Source organism: Chlorocebus sabaeus, chromosome 7 (assembly GCF_047675955.1).
Source record: "Chlorocebus sabaeus isolate Y175 chromosome 7, mChlSab1.0.hap1, whole genome shotgun sequence".
In the NCBI taxonomy this organism is placed as follows: domain Eukaryota; kingdom Metazoa; phylum Chordata; class Mammalia; order Primates; family Cercopithecidae; genus Chlorocebus; species Chlorocebus sabaeus.
The window spans coordinates 79,339,967-79,360,294 of record NC_132910.1 but is presented as its reverse complement, the minus strand read 5'-3'; the positions used below and the strand labels follow the sequence as shown (position 1 = coordinate 79,360,294).

General features: G+C 40.0%; 1 long non-coding RNA gene across 14 annotated transcripts in view; it reads right to left on the bottom strand.

Annotated features, from left to right (window-relative positions):
- The window catches only part of LOC103236249 (uncharacterized), a 233,208-nt gene that overhangs the window by 174,235 nt on the left and 38,645 nt on the right, over positions 1–20,328 (bottom strand). The window contains exon 7 of one of the 14 annotated variants that reach the window (XR_012093440.1): positions 13,273–13,396. The exons of the other annotated variants lie outside the window; for them this stretch is intronic. This is a non-coding gene — a long non-coding RNA (uncharacterized lncRNA). The remainder of the gene's footprint in view (positions 1–13,272; positions 13,397–20,328) is intronic. 14 annotated transcript variants of the gene reach the window in all.

Genomic DNA, 20,328 nt, shown 5'->3' with positions numbered 1-20,328 from the left:
TGCCATTCAGGACATAGGCATGGGCAATGACCTCATGACTAAGACACCAAAAGCAATGGCAACAAAAGCCAAAATTGACAAATGGGATCTAATTAAACTAAAGAGCTTTTGCACAGCAAAAGAAACTACCATTAGAGTTAACAGGCAACCTACAGAATGGGAGGAATTTTTTGCAATCTATCCATCTGACAATATGAGTACGTTCTAATATCCAGAATCTACAAAGAACTTAAACAAATTTACAAGAAAAAAACAACCCCATCAAAAAGTGGGCAAAGGATAGGAACAGACACTTCTCAAAAGAAGACATCTATGCAGCCAAGAGACACATGAAAAAATGCTCATCATCACTGATCATCAGAGAAATGCAAATCTTAAAACCACAACGAGATACCATCTCACACCAGTTAGAATGGTGATCATTAAAAGTCAGGAAACAGCCAGGCATTGTGGCTTATGCCTGTAATCCCAGCACTTTGGGAGGCTGAGGCAGGTGGATCATGAGGTCAGGAAATCAAGACCATCCTGGCTAACATGATGAAACCCCATCTCTACTAAAAATACAAAAACATTAGCTGGGCATGGTTGCGGGCACCTGTAGTCCCAGCTACTTGGGAGGCTGAGGCAGGAGAATGGCATGAACCCGGGAGGCGGAGGTTGCAATGAGCTGAGATCACGCCACTGCACTCCAGCCTGGGTGACAGAGCGAGACTCTGTCTCAAAAAAAAAAAAAAAGTCAGGAAACAACAGATGCTGGAGAGGATGTGGAGAAATAGGAATGCTTTTACACTGTTGGAGGGAGAGTAAACTAGTTCAACCATTGTGGAAGACAGTCTGGCGATTCCTCAAGGATCCAGAACTAGAAATACCATTTGACCCAGCCATCCCATTACAGGGCATATACCCAAAGGATTATAAATCATGCTATTATAAAGACACGTGCACACATATGTTTACTGCAGCACTATTCACAATAGCAAAGACTTGGAACCAACCCAAATGTCCATCAATGATAGACTGGATTAAGGAAATGTGGCACATATATACCATGGAATACTATGCAGCCATAAAAAAGGATAAGTTCATGTCCTTTGCAGGACATGGATGCAGCTGGAAACCATCATTCTGAGCAAACTATCACAAGGACAGAAAACCAAACACCGCGTGTTCTCACTCATAGGTGGGAATTGAACAATGAGAACACTTGGACACAGGGCGGGGAACATCACACAACAGGGCCTATCGTGGGGTGGGGGGCAGGGGGAGGGATAGCATTAGAAGAAATACCTAATGTAAATGACGAGTTAATGGGTGCAGCACACCAACATGCCACATGTATACATATGTAACAAACCTGCACATTGTGCCCATGTACCCTAGAACTTAAAGTATAATAATAAAAAATTTAAAAGTTTACCAAAAAGAATAAAATGGATTCAAACCCAAGGGCGAGAGGCAGAGCCTGAGGAAATGCCTGAGATTTTCTCATGGTTCCTATGGTCAAAAGCAAGAGTGTAGCCTGAGGACTTGTGGATAATGCCCAGCTCAGGTGTTACATACATGTACAGTTGACGCTTGAACACCACAGGTTTAAACTGTGTGGGTCCACTTATATGCAGATTTTCTTCTGCCTCTGCCACTCTGAGACAGTAGGATTAATCCCTCCTCTTCCCCCTCCTCAGCCTACTCATCCTGAAGAACTTTATGATGATCCACTTCCACTTAATAAATGTTAATATATTTTCTCTTAAAAAAAAAAAAACAAAAAACTCTGCCTTAAAGCATGTCCCAGGAGGAAAACATCAATTACATAATTCAAGAACAATCCTCAGAACTGAAGGACATGAATTTTCAGATTAAAAAGACTCACTAAATGCCTGCCTAACTAATGAAAATAGATCCACAGCAAGGCATAGCATTATGAAATGGCAGAGGATGGGAAAAAGAGACAATACAATAAACACTGAAGAGACTTCCTTTAAAGTCATATAGAAAACAAATGGAATCAAAATGGCTTTAGACATCCCAACAACAATATTGGAAGCTAGAAAATAAGGGAATAATGGCTTCAAAAGCAGAACCTGGGTGTAGTGGCTCATGCCTGTCATCTTAGCACTTTGGGAGGTCAAAGCAGAAGGATCGCCCAAGGCCAGAAATTCAAGATCAGCCTGTGCAACACAGAGAGATCCTGTCTCTACTAAAAATAAAAAACTGGCTGGGAGTGACGGGCACATGTTTGTAGTCCCAGTTACTTGGGAGGCTGAGGAGGGAGGATCACTTGAGCCCAAAAGTTCAAGGTTGCAGTGAACTATGATTTATGATTGTCACTGAACTCCAGCCTGGACAACAGAGTAAGACCCTCTCAAAAATAAAAAAAGCAGAAGAAAATTTTCTCCAACCTACAATTTTAAACCAACCCAAACTATTAGTCAAATATGAAGGAAAGATTTTTTAAAAAGCATCTTCAGACATTCAAAGTCTCAAAAAATTGACTTTCCATTCATCCTTTTTCAGGAAGCAAGAGAATGTGTTCTACTGAAATGAAAGAGTAGCACTAGAAAAGAAATAAGACATGACATACAGTTAACAAAGGATGCACCACAGAAAACAGCAAAGAGAATCTCCAGATGGAAGATAAAGGCGGACACAGCCTGACAGCTGTGTCCCAGGCCCATAGGACAACAGACCAATTGAAAGGTCAGAAACCAAATCAGAAGGCTCCAGAAGAGCTTACCCCAGGAAATGAAGTCAGTAGAATACTGAATGCTTCTGAATACATTGCAGAGAAACTAAACATTTGTAGTTTGAGGTTGAATTACAATATGCTAGAGGTTGCAATTTTTTCTTATAAAAGGTCAGATAATATTTTAGGTTTTTCAGGTCATACAGTCTCCATCACACTACTTAACTCTGCTGTTGTAGGGCAAAAGCAGACATAAACAATAAGCAAAACAAATTTATTTGCAAAAACAGGTAACAGACTGGATTTTTCCTTTGAGACACAGTTTGCTGACCCCTCATATAAGCATATAATCACAAAGAAGACAAAAAATGTATAAACATAAAAATTATTAGTTTCAGGGTAAATAAAAAATTGTACAGAGAAGAAAATTTTATCATGGCTCAGATAAATGGGTTTATATATAAATCATATCATGTAATCACTGAATATTTATATAATCATAATCATGTAATCACTGAATATCGATGCTACTAAAACCACCACATATCCATATTAGGAGGATGAAGGAATGGGAAGTGTGCAAATATGTGATAGGTGCAGGGGACCTAAGTAAGAGAAAGCTAGGTTCTCATCTTTCACATTGGGAAATAACATTTACAACGACAATACCAAGAAGTAGTCAAGGTGACTAACTTCTCAGTCTCAACTGAGGCCAAACTCTTCAGAACAAATGTAATTCATGGGAGAATAAAAATGAAGTGATGAAAAGCCAATGTGCCAAGCCACTGATACCCAGGAGATATATAAAGTTATTGCTCAAGATGTCGTATGTTGGCCAGGCGCAGTGGCTCATGCCTGTAATCCCAGCACTTTTGAAGGCTGAGGCAGGTGGATCACTTGAGGCCAGGAGTTCAAGACCAGCCTGGTCAACATGGTGAAACCCCATCTCTACTAAATATACAAAAATTAGCCAGGCATGGTGGCATGGGCCTTTAATCCCAGCTACTCAGGAGGCTGAGGCACAAGATCACTTGAACCTGGGAGGTGGAGGTTGCAGTGAGCTGAGACCGTGCCACTGGACTCCAGTGTCTTATGTTACTGACCACAAGGGGGACTTCAAGAAAGGTGAGCCATACACAAGCAGAATATGCATGGGGGAAAAAAAGGCGAGACACCCACCGAAAAAGCTGTAAAACTTCTCTCTCTTGACCACAGTGGAACAAAAGGGTCTGACCCCTCGAAAAGAACTAATCTGCTAAGGAGGACATAGACACTGACATTGAGCCCATTATAAAGACAATCGTGTTGTTGCATATCCATTGCCAGTTCTGGTAGAGCAGTACAGAGAGGTAAAACATCCCAGAGAAACCAGCTGATAAAGGCTCAGGGCTTAATGCCAGACTTAAGCCAATGCACAAGTAAAGGCAGTGTATTAGTCCATTTTCACACTGCTACAAAGAACTACCTTAGACTGGGTAATTTATGAAAAAAAAAAAAAATAGAGGTTTAATTGACTCACAATTCCACAGGCTTAACAGGAAGCATGACTGGTAGGCCTCAGGAAACTTACAATCATGGCAGAAGGCAAATGGGAAGAAAGGACCTTCTTCACATGATGGCAGGAGAGAGAGAGAGCATGAAGGGGGAAGTGCCACACATTTTTAAACCATCAGATCTCATGAGAACTCACTCACTATCACGAGAATAGCAAGAGAGAAATTCACCCCCATGACCCAATCATCTCCCACCAGGCCCTTCCTCCAATTCTGGATGAGATTTGGGTGGGAACACAAATCCAAACTATATCAGACAGGAATTAGGAATAAAGGACTCAGTGTCTAGAAGAGGATTCTCTGGACCACATGTAACAAGAGGAACAGAATCCTTATCTAATCTCTTCCCTAAGCCACACAAATTATAGTTTCTCATCAACTTCTTAGGGATGTCAGAACCCCTAAAAGGCCTCTACAAAAGAGGTACTCTTTTTTTTTTTTAAGTCATAGGCTTTAATCACCAGGAGGGTTTCTTTTGACAATCTAGGTTCAAGAGTTTCAACAATTACTTTTGACATCTTTATAAAACTCCAAGTTAAGGAATCCCTTCCAGGAATTATTGCATTGAGATATATAGTGAAGTAGTAACTTGAAATATTAACCTTTGTGGGGGTTTTTTTGTTGTCTTGCTTTTGTTTTTGTTTTTCGAGACGGAGTCTCGCTCTGTCGCCCAGGCTGGAGTGCAGTGGCTTCATCTCAGCTCACTGCAACCTCCACCTCCTGGGTTCAAGCGATTCTCTTGCCTCAGCCTCCTGAGTAGCTGGGACTACAGGTGCCTACCACCACACCCAGCTAATTTTTCTATTTTTAGTAGAGACAGGGTTTTACCATATTGGCCAGGCTGGTCTCGAACTCCTGATCTCATGATCTGCCTGCCTCAGCCTCCCAAAGTGCTGGGATAACAGGCATGAGCCACTGCACCCAAGCCACCTTTGTGGTTTTTAAAAAAATGTTCTGCACTTCCTTGGAGTGACCCTATCCTACTCATTCTGAGGCATCCATATTGCCTTACAGAGAATTAGAACAGCTACAGCAAGAATGAAGGAAGCAGGGCATGGAGCTTATGTCATAATAATAGATTGGAAACAGAATAGAGAGAGGCAAATGATCCCCTCTTCATCTCCCAGGTTAACTGAGGATCACTTGGGCTGTGATTAAAAGAAAAATGGTGGTGGTGGGTGACTTTGCTGGTAAAGAAGAGGAATAGACATGAAAGAAGTACATGATAACTAATACCAGAGAACTGTATGGAATCTGAGCCAATACTCATCAACCACGCAGCACTATTCTAATGAAAACCACATATCAGCCAAGCTGAGAAGCCGTAGAGTGAGAGTCCACCATTGACAAAGCCTACACATCACCCTTGCAGCATCTAACAGATGGACATCTATTCATCCTTAAAACTTTATTAAATCCCATATAAACTGCCTCTTGAGGACTTACCAACAAACTCATACATCCATGACACCCAGAGGAGCACTAGGTCAAGAAATGGAAGCCCTGAGCAACATGTGAACTTGAATGAGACTAGACAGGAGTTAATCTGCCCCAATCGCAGGCACTTGGACTGGGTGGATTCTATCTGACTACAGTTACCCAAGTAGGCACCCTTTAAGGCATGTGGCCTTAATGAGACTTGTTTTTGTCCATATATTATGAAAGTTTATGCCATGTTTGTGAAGAAATGCATTTTCCAAGTTTCTAAATCAGTTCTCCTAGGAAAAAAGCTCTGAAATTGAAAGTCTTGGTTAGTCTTAGATTTGAATGAAGGGTTCATTAACAGCTCCCACTAGAACTCTATAAATACCCAGATGCGATAGCTACTAATTCCAGACAGTAAGCCAAGCATCTGAAATAACAACAACGAAAAACAGAGTAATACTTCCCTTTGGGTACATGGTATCTCTAAACATTTATATGTTCTTCTCAAAGACAGTGTCTTTTTTTAGGGACTCATTACTATTACATTTATAAACAAAGTTTAGAAGTTCTACTCAGGCCCTGCATTCTAGTTCAGTCTTCACCTGTATTATTTTATTTTATTTTATTTTATTTTATTTTATTTTATTTTATTTTTATTTTTATTTTTATTTTTCTATAGAGACAGTATCTTCCTATGTTTCCCAGGCTGGTCTCAAGTTCCTGGGCTCAAGCCATCCACCCACCTTGGCCTCCCAAAGTGGTGGGATTATAGGCATAAGCCACCATTCCCAGCCTTCCCCTGTATTTTATAGCCAATAATACATTGTCAGCTTAAAACCATGCCCTCCTTGTTAAGCTCCTTGTTAAAACCACTTCTCAAATTTAATAAACACAAAAGAATCTGTTGTCAACAGTCCTATATGTATATATCAAGGAATTTTCTCAGAGAGGAAAAATGCTGTAATAGCTTTTTAAAAACAGAATAGGCAGTGGTCCAGTAACAAATCTGTTGAACAAAGAATGTAAGAGCGAGCTCAGGCCTTCCTTAATAGCAAGAAGAGATGCCACCTAACAAGACATCTGCTTACTCTTTAATGCTTATGATAGGACTATGTGTCCATGTGGCATTAGGCAAGAAAAATGATTCCAGGTGATGGACTAGAGTTGATAAGGCCAACCATAGCCACCAAGTCCTAAGTGGAATGTTGTGACTCAGAGGAAACAGAGTGGGGTGTAAATATGTGGGTCACAGACACTAAGGGCAGACAGGCTGATGTGTCTGAGGCAGCTCCTAATAAATTTCTGGCACCTTTACAATCCTACCAAACTAGCTGTTCCAAACACACCAAATGTTTTGCCTAACTTAAATAGACTAAGTTATTAAGTCTGAATAAATGACGAAGACTTGCTGCCATGATTATAAGCTACGAGCACAATCAGAATGTTGGTTAGGGCTTAAAGAGCTGGGAGGAACATGCAACATAGGCAAGTATTCAGAAGGAAGCTAGACAGAAGAGATGGTGAGGAATAAATGATAGTTCATCAATGTTTTTAAGGTCAGAAAAAGAATTACAGGCTTTAGGGCTTGAAAGGGTCTTTAACCCAAGTCTCTCTTTTTTAACATATGAAGGAAATAAAACCCAAGAAAATTGTAAGTTGCTCAATGTCACATGAATTTTCTTTATTTCGTGTTTAGACTCTTTCCACCGTACCATTTTGGCCTCCTCTACTTAAATTTCCCAAGGACAGAGATTCTACCTTTCTAGACTGTCCTTGTATTCCATAAATCCTTATTTGATGAAGGATTTCTGGGCATAAGCCCTGGCTCCTTAGGCTTCCCTGCAAGTGAACCCTTTCCTTCCAGTTCCCATACACCACACAAAGCAAGCAAATGCTAATGCAACGCATTGCTCTTCATGACTTTACGGAGGAAGGAAATGAGTAGCAAGGTCTACCAGCAAATAACGTTCTTGTTCCAAAGATGAAGGAAGAATTCTGCAAACATCACCCTTTAGGGAAGCTAAAATTCACTCCAAGAGGAAGATGAAGGGCTACCATGCTACAAAACCAGTCTGCCAAATTAGACCTACTGGTGAGAGAAAAAGCCACACTATATGGTTGGTAAATATTCACACTGAGTGCCAAGTGGGTGATACACAAATATTAAGGGAGGAATCAATTTGAGAATGTCATATGGGTAACTTTATCTCATTTTTGATGATACAAATGCCCTTCATTGTTTCAGCAAATATTTATTGAGTACCTCCTACATGCCAAGCACTGCTTTAGACCTGTAGATAATAGTGGTAGAAAAGCCAGGCCGGGCGCGGTGACTCACACCTGTAATTCCAGCATTTTGGGAGGCTGAGGCAAGTGGATCACCTGAGGTCAGGAGTTCAAGACCGTCCTGGTCAACGTGGGGAAACCCCATCTCTACTAAAAAATACAAAAATTAGCTGGGTGTGGTGGCAGGCACCTGTAATCCCAGCTACTCAGGAGGCTGAAGCAGGAGAATTGCTTGAACCCAGGAGGCAGAGGTTGCAGTGAGCCAACATCACACCACTGCACTCCAGCCTGGGCAACAAGAGTGAAAACTCTGTCTCAAAAGAAAAGAAAAGACAGACAAAAGAAAAGCCAAATCCCTACCCTCACTCCCTCAAACACAAAATTGCAGTCCTTCTGACCATTTCTCCTCATGCCTCACTTTTACTCAGCATCCTATGTCCTTTCAGATATTGCCTTTATCCCTTTCCCCCTTTATGTTTGCTTCCAAAGCCAGCACATTAGCTCAGGCCTTCCTTATCTCATGCCTAAACCAGTTTTCTAACAGATCTCCCTATCTTCTTTCAATGACCCAATTACAGTTTCAAAAATTCTGATTTATTCTGGTTACTTAAATTCTCAAAAGCTTCAATGGCACCACACAACCCACCTCAAACTCCCCCGACTGGCATGTCCCATCCTCCAAGATCTGGATCTACCTCTTCTGTACAAACTTAATTAAAAGGCATACTACTTAAAAACAACTTTAAACTGCATTAATGTTTGTGACCACGTATCCCATAAGTTTACACAAAGAGAAAAAAGACCTGTAAGACAAGCAATTTTTAATTTATGTGAGTTAAGTTCCTGTAAAAGTTATTTCAAATCAATAAAACATAAATAGACTTTAATTTTTCCATAGAAGCAATGCTATTATAAAGAGTTTCACTCTTGACCAAGAGGCTAATGCCCAACATTTTTATTGCATGTCAAGATAACGGGAAAAGTCTTTGGGAGGCAGAGGCAGGTGGACCGCTTGAGCCTAGGAGTTCAACACCAGCCTGGGTAACATGATGAAACCTTGTCTCTACTAAAAACACAAAAATTAGGTGGGCATGTTGGTGCACACCTATAATCTCAGCTACTCGGGAGGCTGACAGGGAGAATCACTTGAACCCAGGAGGTGGAGCTTGCAGTGAGCCAAGATCATGCCACTACACTCCAGCCTGGGGGACAGGGAGAGATGCTATCTCAAATCAAAAAAAAAAAAAAGTGGGAAAAGTGCTATAAGCCAAAATGATGTAAGTAGAATCTTATTTACTGTAGAAATAGCTATACTTCTAAGCAAGCATCAACTGAGCAACCCTTTGTGGAAACCAGTCACCAAATATTATCAACTATAAGCCACCTACCTATGCACCATGAAATATAAGGCTTTCTAAAATGTAAGTAATCAAGGCAATACAATCGTAAGAACAGATTAGAACAGATTTAATATGATATAGTATCAAAAGTTATTACACAGTTTTCTCTGCTTACTTGATAACTTCCACTTTATTTTCACTACAGTAAAAGTAAAGGTGAGATACACCTTCACCAAGGACATAGAGTTTAGGAGGATTACTTTGGGTCAATTTTGACAGCTTCTTTGAGAAAAGAAGTCCTAGGGCAACTTTTTTTTAGTTATAATGACATAGGGAATTCTAAATTGTTGGTGCCCCTTTTTCTCTCTTAAGAAAAATGCTATTGTAGTAAGCTTAAGCATTAGAGATTAAAGGTCTTTGTGTGCTTGCAAACTTTCTTGGGCAGTGATATCACCAGGGCAATCATCTTAAAATACATAAAGTGACTCTCTCAGATTAATTTTTGATCTCTCACCACTTCTTACTTCATAGTGTTAAAAAGACTCAAAGTCAAGCCCAAAGAACTCACTGTTAAGTTTGATTTGTACCAAGTAAAGTAAGTCTCTCTACCTTAGTCACAACTGAGTTATTAGCTTATAGTTATGGAATGCAGCCAGCCCTCAACATGTAATCAGTCATTTCGGATAATTTGTATAGACAATGTCCTCCCATTAGTGGCTAATTTTTCCCACAAGCATGTGAAACTGTTAAATACAAATGTTTTGGTTCTAGCAAGTACCAAAAGTCGTTAAGATGTACATGCGTGAGGCTGTGTGCAATGGCTCATGCCTATAATCCCAGCACTTTGGGAGGCTGAAGTGGGGCAATTGCTTGAGCCCAGGAGTTCAAGACCAGCCTGGGCAACATAGGGAAACCCCTTTTCTAGAAAAAAAATTTTAAAATTAGCTGGGTGTGGTGGTACGTACCCGTAGTCCCAGTTGAGGCAGAAGGATCACTTGAGCCCAGGAGGTCAAGGCTGCAGTGAGCTATAATGGTGCCACTGCACTGAAGCCTGGGTGACAGAGCAAGATCTGGTCTTTACAAACAAACAAACAAACACAAAGATGTGCATTCCTGCTGTTGATCAGTAATAGACTGCAATTTCATTTATAGTAATTTTTTGTAATGAAATAAAGATGCAAGGAAATATACAAAAATGTGTGCATAAGAATGTATCACAACATTGGTTATAACAATGAAAAAAGGAAATAATCTAAATGCCCATCAATAAAGAAACACTACATTTGGATGCATTCAGGCAATGCAATACTATGTTAGCCTAGGTTCCAGCCAGAAAGCAGACAGCAGGAACTTGCATGGAGGTAGTTTATTTTGGGGAGTCAACCAAAGGAAAAGTAGTGGGAAACTAGGAGAAATGGAACTGGAAAGAAAGAAATCCACTATTAAGGTACATTATCAAACTAGAAAGTATGGGAAACTAGAGCTTGATTCAAATGAGGGGCTCTAAGAAACCATGTAGAATGTGCCCCCTTTGAATTGTCAGCCTAAGAGATAGAATTGGGGAGCATTTAGCCACGGGCTCCCATCTTCCATTGGTCAAGGGTTTTCCCATGAGGATTAACACCCTCACACTTCCAAGTCTACACAAACTCAAGTGTTAAATGGGTCCCAAGTTTCCCATGTAGGGTGTGAGAAGCCCCAGGGCAGAAACTGACAAATACATGGTGCAGCTAAAGCAGGTACATGTAAGGTAACACCTATGTAATGGCCAGAGTAAAACTGAGAAGATGTGAAGTGTGGGAGCAAGAAGTGTCCAACATAAATACCATGTGCCACAAAAGTGATGGTGTAGTTCTATCATCTACTGACATGAAAGACATCTGTTCCATCATGATGAGGAAATAACACAAGTTACAAAGGGCTATGTATAGTATGATTCCATTCATTTTAGTTAGCTAGCTTTAGTTTCTAGTAACAAAGTCCCTCAAGGTAGCTTTTAAAGGGGAAGGGGTGGTTTACTGAAAGAATCAATGGAGCAGTAAGGGAAAAGGGGATCTCAGAGGAACCGTGATACATACAGCTCTCAGGGCGACTAGGAAGCCACCACAGAAACAGCTAAAATATTGACCACTCTCTCTACCTCACTCTCATTCACAACCTAGTTCTGCTGTTCTCTTCCTCAGCCTATCCATTCTAGCTTGGAATCTCTGCTTCTTCATCTAAAGCATGGTTTCTGCTTCTTCACAGCCTCAGCATACACATATATTTCCCAATCAGAGGTCTCAGTGGTAGCTCCCACTGTAAACTCTTTCCTTCTTGATTTCTCCCCTAGATGTGTTCCTCTCTCAGTAAATGTCTTCATTATTCACAGACCATGTTGTTGCCCTGCTTCAAACCCTCCATGGCTTCTCAGTGCACTTAGAATAAAATTCAAACTCCTAACCGGGGCCCTTATGACTCTGGAACATCAGGCGTTGCTTCATCTTCACAGTCATGCCACCACCCACCTCCCCTACTGCCACTCACTCACTCTCCAGGCAACCATGCCAAACTTGTTCCCACTTCAGAGCCTCTGACGTTGCTATCCCTTCTGACTGCCACAGAATTCTTCTGGCTCTTTATGCTATTCAAGTCCCAGCTCAACCACCACCTGAGAAGCCCTCTCTGCCCAGCCTAGCTAAAGTAGCTCACTGTCCCAACAACATTCTGTGAAATCTCCACTTTATTTTAGAGCACTTTTCATCACCTGAAATTGCCTCATCTGTGTATTTAAAATTGCCCTTCTTTCCATCTGTGTATTTAAAATTGCCCTTCTTTCATTAGCAGCACTCTGGAGAGCATCAATGGACATTAGGTACTTGTAACTAACCACAGTTGAACAACTGAATGAATGCACTGGTATTCATGGTACAAATTCCCCAAAGGAGAAAGCTGAGTGGACCAGCGTGTTTTTGTTTGTTTTTTTTTGTTTTTGTTTTTTGTTTTTTGTTTTACCAGATCACAGCATAGTTGCTGGCCAATTTAAGGCCAATTCTTGAGCCAGGAACCCTTCCCTAGTTCAGTAAGTCACAAAAAGGTGAGAGTTGGCAGGCACAAAACATGGCCACCATGTCCCACCCCTTCAGCAGAAATGATGGGCAGAGAAACAGAATTACCAAAAGCTCTAACACATCTGTTTTTGGTGTATAATCCTTTAAAACCTGTAGAACCAAATCATCTAGTTCCAGGGAAATATTACAGCAATATTCTTGCACTTCTCAAAGGATATTAAAAGAGAAAGCAAACATATAATCCAAAGAAACACATTAAAATTTCTCAACTTGCCACTTTATTCTATCTGAAACTCTTTGGAGACTGTCTTTTTCCAACCCCAAGTAACTCTCTCATCCATGCAGTTTTCTCACTATCTCTTCCTCTGCTGCTTCTTCCTCACCTCTAATTCCTCTCACCTTTAAACAGATTTTCTCCCATCATATCACATCCACTGATGTGTGGTGTCCTAACAAGTAATGGATATTTTTCTCTTTTACTCCTTTTTTCCCGAGGACAATTCATCCAATTCATGTGCTCTCTCTGTTCTCCACTCCCGTCCCCATCTTCATTGGGAGAGTTGGGGCAGGAATCTTTGGAAATTCACCTGTTAATAATTTTTTTGTTCCATGATACAAAGCCCATATAGGCTTATATTCAGCTCCTGTGTCCCTGTACAGTGTGGTACTGGTTGTTTATGGCTGACATCCACTTTGACTGGTAGACTTTCATGTAATTTTATTTGTTAAATATTTTTAATATCACCGATGTATACATACACATTCATACATACTTGTACACACATATATGTATTATGCATTATGGAGAGGAAAAAGAGACATGTAAGGAAATAAAGAATCAGAGAATAAGAACTTGTACCAGAGCCAGTGAAGGAAGATGCAACTGTCATTGCACACACAAATACACAGTTTATGTATATGGTAGCAATACTCACACACAGAAGGATTTTCTTCAGCCCAGTGCCAGAAATAACTCTTTCTCCTTTTGGTCCAAATATAGAATGTGGTTAGCAAAAGGAAGGAGAATCTGAAGAAATTCATTCTCTCCATATCCAAAGACTGTACATTTCCCAGGAAAAAGGTGTGGAGAAAATAGCTCATTAACATATTTTTCTACAATATATCAAAGCAGTCAGGCACTCAGACCTTCATAATTAAATACATGAGAGTTAGAAAGCATAAAACTCTTATAATGCATCAACTCTAAGAATTAGATGGTTTCTCATGCCATAAGAAACCAAAAAAAGAAGACTTTTTATGCATTTTTTGTATATCCTAGCAAATTATAAAGTCAATATTTGTAAATATTCTATAAAAATCCTGAGTACTTGTATTAAATACAACTTTATAGCTGATATCTGTTGTTTTGGTCCCTATAACTATCATAATTCTCCTTAATGGAACCACTTTTCCACCAATCTTGGGCCATGTGGTTTGGATGTCTTGTCCCACTCCTAAATCCAGTGTGAGCCATGACTGGACTAAGTTAAGCTGTAGATTCAACCCACTTACACAAAATAATTGATTCAAGGATGGGCACATGTCCTAATTCAGGCCACTGAGAACCAAATGCAGGGCCTCTGTCAGCCACCATTTTATTTTCTGTCCTTATGAATTTATCTGCTGAGGGTGAGATGTCCTCTCTTCCTCAGTAGACTTGAAGTCTTGGGAATGTGAAGTCTCGGGAGGCTGCAGCTTTCTTTTGTTTTGTCTTTTTCTTTTTTTTTTTTTTTTTTAGATGGAGTCTTGCTCTGTTGCCCAGGCTGGAGTTCAGTGGCGCAATCTCAGCTCACTGCAAGCTCCGCCTCCCGGGTTCCCGCCATTCTCCTGCCTCAGCCTCCCCAGTAGCTGGGACTACAGGCGCGCACCACCACATCCAGCTCATTTTTTGTATTTTTAGTAGAGAGGAGGTTTCACCATGTTAGCCAGGATGGTCTCGATCTCCTGGCCTCGTGATCTGCCCACCTCAGCCTCACAGAGTGCTAGGATTACAGGCGTGAGCCACCACACCTGGCCAATCTGCAGCTTTCTTACAACCATGAGAGGTGACTTTATCTAAGAATGAGGCCAACATGTGGAAGAGAGAGAAAATGAGGTGACACCTGGTGCTGGAAATATCTCTGGGCACCTGAGTCAAGCAACAGGTAAATGAGGCTCCTCACTGGACCAGTTACAAATGCCTATAAATTCCCTTTTTGATTAATTCCGTTTGGTTGAGTTTCCTTCACTTTCAACCACAGGAAACTTAACTGGTACACTGCTTACAACATAGACACTGATTTGTTTCTATGCTTTTCTCCAGGAATATAGAGAGAGCAGATACCATCAGAAATAAGCCTCACCAACAAACTTTTCTGTAAGGGGGGCATCTTACCTGATTTTGATCACTCTGGGCCCCTAAATATTAAGTTTAATTAAGCTGAATCCTTATAGTTCAGACATTTATTTGTAAAAAGGCCTTACATGATTGTTAATTTGAGAACTTTATAAAGACAGTCTTGTTGAGAATGATAACCTACCTTATGGAATGAGAACTATAAATATTTTACTATATAGTTAATGTAAATAGTTATGTGCCAACTAAAAGTGGAATTCTAATGCTAAATTTTCAGCTCCAAGCTCACTAGGGAATTGGTTCTTTAAAAAAATATTAACTAAATTTGGCTACCAAAACAGTCTCTATTTTTGTCCAGATTTCTTTTTTCCTTGCATTCTCCAGGCCAATCCTCTGTCTCTTTCATTTTAGGTATGGAATAGGGATGTGGTTTCTTGGTATCAGGGTCCTTGTTCAAATCCATTGTAGTTGTTGATAGTCTCTATCTACAGTGCCTCCAAATCCACTTTAAAATACCAAGTCCTTATTAATAACACTCCTAAAGAGGTCTCACCAGGCTTTCCCAGTGCTTCAGACAATTTTTAGCTCTATAGTTCTTCCCAATTTAAAAACAAAATGAATTTCACAAACAGAATTGAAATGTCAAATTTTACTACCATCTGGATTTAAAGACTGCAAGAAAAACTAGGTTTGGGTTGTTTTATTTTTGTAGCCAAAGTGAATGTATTACAGTACATTTGTTTTCAGACCACTTACCTCTCTATCCCTATGCATTTCACTCCAGGGGAATAAGGTATTCAAGTGAAAAAAAGGAAACCATCCAGAAAATTCTAAGAGGACCCTATAAAATTCAGTAGCTGCACTCGATATAATGGAAGAAAAGTCTTCCAATTCCTCTTCATCATCGTCATGAGGATAAACCCGATCTGCTCACTGCACTGAATTTAGAACCGTGAATGTGAGTTAACAACTTGGCTCTGCTCCTCTGGGGGCTTACAATCTGATATATGTAGAGACATAAAGGATGTACGGGCAACTTAACAAAGGCTTTATGGTCCATCCTTTTAAAGCACAATGCAGCCCCAGTGCCTCCAGTATCGGAGAAAGAATGGCAGCAGCTGAGACGTATCGGGTAGAGAAGGGGTGGATGGTTACTGGCGGCAAGGACAGGGTGACTGGGCACCTCAGGGAAGAACCCAGGCCTGGGACACATGCAAAAGACAGCTGAGTAATTCCATGTACTAGAAGTTCCCCTCCAGAGCGCATCATTCAGTTCTCTCAAGAATCCCACTGAAAGGATGGTCAAAGACTATCCACCAAACTTTAGAGACATGGAAACTAAGATCCTGAGAAGTTATGATTTGGCTTAGTGACTTTGGAGAAGCACAGCAGGAGATATGCCACAAAATGCTACACTGGCTTTTGTCCAATACTCCCTGAATAGAAACCTGGTTTCTCCCCAACTTCGGGCATTCATTCAGTTCCAACAAATGATCCTACTATGCCCCACACACTATGCTAGATGCTGGGGATATAGCAGTGAAAAAGACAAGGTTCCTGCCCCCATTAAACTTACATTTAGTAGAAAATATAAGATTTCACATTTTTTTATTATTTTATTAATTTTACATTTTTTATTGTAAAATATACATAACAAAAATGTACCATTTTAGAACATTTTTAGGTGTGCAGTTTAGTGGCATTAAACACATTCACATTGTTGTGTAACCATCACCAACATCCATCTCCAGACCCTTTTTTATCTTGTCAAACTCAAATTCTGTGCCCAATAAATAATAATCCTCCTTTTCCCTCTGCCCCCCACCTCTTTTGACCATTTTATCTGCTGTCTTTATGAATTTGACTTCGCTAGATATCTCACATAAGTGGAATTATACAATATTTGTCCTTTCGTTTCTGGCTTATTTCCCTTAGGATAATGTCTTCAAGATTCATCCAGGTTGTAGCAAGTGTCAGAATGTCATTACTTTTTAAGGTTGAATAATAATTATGTTATATGTAAATATCACATTTTGTTTATCCATTGATGGGCACTTGGGTTCTTTCCAACTTTTGGCTATTGTGAATAATGCTACTGTGAACATTGTTGTACCATTATCTGTTTGAGTCCCTGCCTTCAAATATTTTGAGTATACCCAGAAGTGGAATTGCTGGATCATATGATAAGCCTATTTTTAATTTTCTGAGAAACCACTATGCCGTTTTTCACAGAGGGTGCACAATTTTACATGCCTGCCAGTAATGCCCTAGTGCCCTTATTTCTCTATATCCTCATCAACACTTGTTATTTTCTAGTTTTTTGTTTGTTTTTAATAATAGCCAGTATGAAGTGGTATCACATTGTGATTTTGATTTTCATTTACCAAATGATTAGTGGTGTTAGGCATCTTCTCACATGTATTAGATACCTGCATACATTCTTTGGAGAAATGTCTATTTAAGTCCCTTCCCCATTTTTAAATTGGATTTTTTGTTGTTACTGTTGAGTTTTAGGAGTTCTTTATATACTCTGGACATTATCCCTTATCAGATATAAGATTTGCAAATATTTTCTACCATTCCATGGTTGCTTTCTCATTCTGTTGATAGTTTCTGTCTTAGTCCATTTGCATTGCTATAAAGGAAAACCTGAGATTGAGTAATTTATAAAGAAAAAAATGTTTATTTGGCTCATAGTTCAGCTGGCTGAAAGATTGGGCATCTGATAAAAGCCTCAGGTTGCTTCCATTCACGGTGGAAGTCAAAGGGGAGCCAGTGTATGCAGAGATCACATGGTGAGAGAAGACGCAAGAAAGAGAGGGGAGGGAGGTACCAGGATCTTTTTAACAACCAGCTCTGGTGGGAACTAACAGCGAGAATTCACTCGTCACTGTGAGGATGGAACCAAGCCATTCATGATGAATCTGCCCCCATGACCCAAACAGCTCTCATTAGGCTCCCACCTCCAACACTGGAGACCAAATTTCAAGGTTGGGGGGAAAAACATCCTAAGTATAGTGGTGTGCTTTGGTATGAATGTCGATTTAAATAAAAAATTGCAGGCTTTGGGCATGCTGGAAAAATAAGAGGAAATCTCATGGATTGGGAGGATGAAACCCTTCCTCCCTCATTTGTTCATTCCACATTCACTGCTCTAGGCAGTGGGCAAAAACAGTGAACAAAACAGACAAATTTCCTGGCTCCAAAGAGCTCCCATTCTAATGACATTCATGAAGTAACATTCTAAATTGAAAGACGAAAGATAAAGAGGAGATTGCTGGGGACTGAGCAGTGGGAGGATAAGGGACAATGACAGAGTGAAAGGAGCTCTCTAGGGGCAAGAAACAGCCTGTCTGAAGGCCTTGGTAAGATGAGAAGTTGCTATGTTTAAGGAACAAAATTAAGGCCACCAAGACTTGCACAGAAAATTCAGCAAAAAGGTAAGCCTGAAAAAGTAAGCAAAGGCCAGTTATAGAGAGCATATGCTATGTTGGAACCTTGGTTGTTATCAAAAAGCAACAGAAAGCCATTTAGAGTTTTGGGCAGAAGAATGACATAAATAGAGTTATATTTATGAAAAATTACCTGACTCTAGAGAAGAGAAAAGATAGAAGGGTGGATGTAGGGGGCAAGAGACCAATTATGGGGATACTGCAGTAGTGAACCTCGGATCGGAAAAGTTGGAAGCTGCATTAATAAGAACATTAAATAGAACTGACAAAAAGCTAACTCAAACTAGCTCAACTAAGGGAAGAACTTTATTGTTTCATAAAACATGAAGTTCCAAAGAGTAGTCTTAAGTCCAGCTGGATCCAAGGATTTCACATGAAGTCAACAAGTCTCCCTCTCTACCACAGGAATCTATATTAGAAATACATTATTTATAGCTGCTGAAAAACATTTTCACATTTTTATAGTTTTCCACATTGTGAATCCTTTCTTCTAAAAGTACAAATTACATTTACTGGATTTCTTTGCATTTAGAGTAAAGGTGTATGATCTAGGCATTGCCAAACAGATATAACTACAGGAGACTCGAATGTGGAAGGGAGTTATAATCAGTGATGGCGTCACACTGGCAGACTGATTTCCTGACAAGAACAGCAGTCAAGGAATCTAGTCCTTCTGGGGCAACAGCAACACAGATTATGGCTTCAGGTTCAGGGTTGGGGCCATACCAATTGGCAATAGGTAGTAGGAATGATGTTTTTGCCAGTATAATTTTTCAGTGAGATCAGCCAGTGTTCTTAGCTTCAATGTCCATGGCAATGAACTTTCAAGCCTGTTTTCCAGTAATTCTGGAAATTCCTTGAGCTACCTAATATCTTTTAATAAATCCACTTTTGCTTATTTTTTGGACTATTTGGAATGGATCTGTTGTTCATAATCAAGAATGTTGACTATTATACTACTCCCTTCTACTCCCTTTTTCTTGACTCCTTTCATGTGTTAACCTCAATCTCCTCTCATGCAGACTTTTTCCACATGGTGGGGAAAGGACCACCAGCAATCATTAACCGGCATTTTCCAGCTCCATAACCCAAAAGGTGAGTCCCCTTCCATTTCAGCACCAAATTTAAAAGCTTGGAAAATAACAATAGCTACCATTAGCATAGCCATTAATAAAGCACTTACTATAAACAGACACTAAGATGGTCTATGTTTACTTTTTTTTTTTTTTTTTGAGATAGTCTCACTGTGTTGCCCAGGCTGGATGGCAATGGTATGATCATGGCTCACTGCAGCCTTGAACTTCTGGGTCCAAGTGATCCTCCAGCGTCAGCCTCCTGAGTAGCTGGGACCAAAGGCGCAGGCCACCACACCCGGCTTTTTAAGTTTTTGTAGCGATGGGGCCTTGCCATGTTGCAGGCTGGTCTTGAACTCCTGGGCTCAAGCAAACCGCCTGCCTCAGCCTCCCAAGTGCTGAGATTACAGGTGTGAGCCACCGTGCCCAGCCAAACTCATTTAATCTTTACCACATCTCTAAGAAACAGGTACTACAATTTTTCATTTTTCAAAAAGGGAAATGATACAATAAATTTCTCAAGGTCATACAGCTAGGAAGTGACAGAATTAGAATTTAAACTCAAGCAATTTGACTCAAGAGTCTGTGCTCCCAATGCAGGGACATTCCAACACAGAAGTGGAGTAAAGATTTTCTTCCTACCTCACTTGTTTCCCTTTCCAGAACAAGCAAAGGTCTGAAAAGGGAAGCCAGAGGAAAATCAGATAAAATCTGGAGGAAAATGTGATGGTGTAGAGAAGAAAGGGTTTCAAAAAAGGAAATATGTATCTACTCAATTAGAAATTACCCTTCAAAACATGTCATATATTCAATTATCTCCACATGTGAATTATTGAGAGACTGCAGAGAAATTTCCAAGTGAAAAGCTACATCATTAAAGAGTAAAGTGAATTTTCAATAGGCTTTCATTATCTATTAATAATCATAACTTCAGAATTATTGACTAACATGCTTCATTTGTGAAGCAAACAATAAATATCATTAAACATGAAAAAAAGAAGGAACGAGAACTGTGTCAGATGCTAGCGAGAGGCTGAATTAGATTCAGACAGAAAATTGACCACTATATTAGATGCTATTGATAAACTGGATAGGATCTATTTCAACAGAGTGGTGGGTACAAAAAAGTGT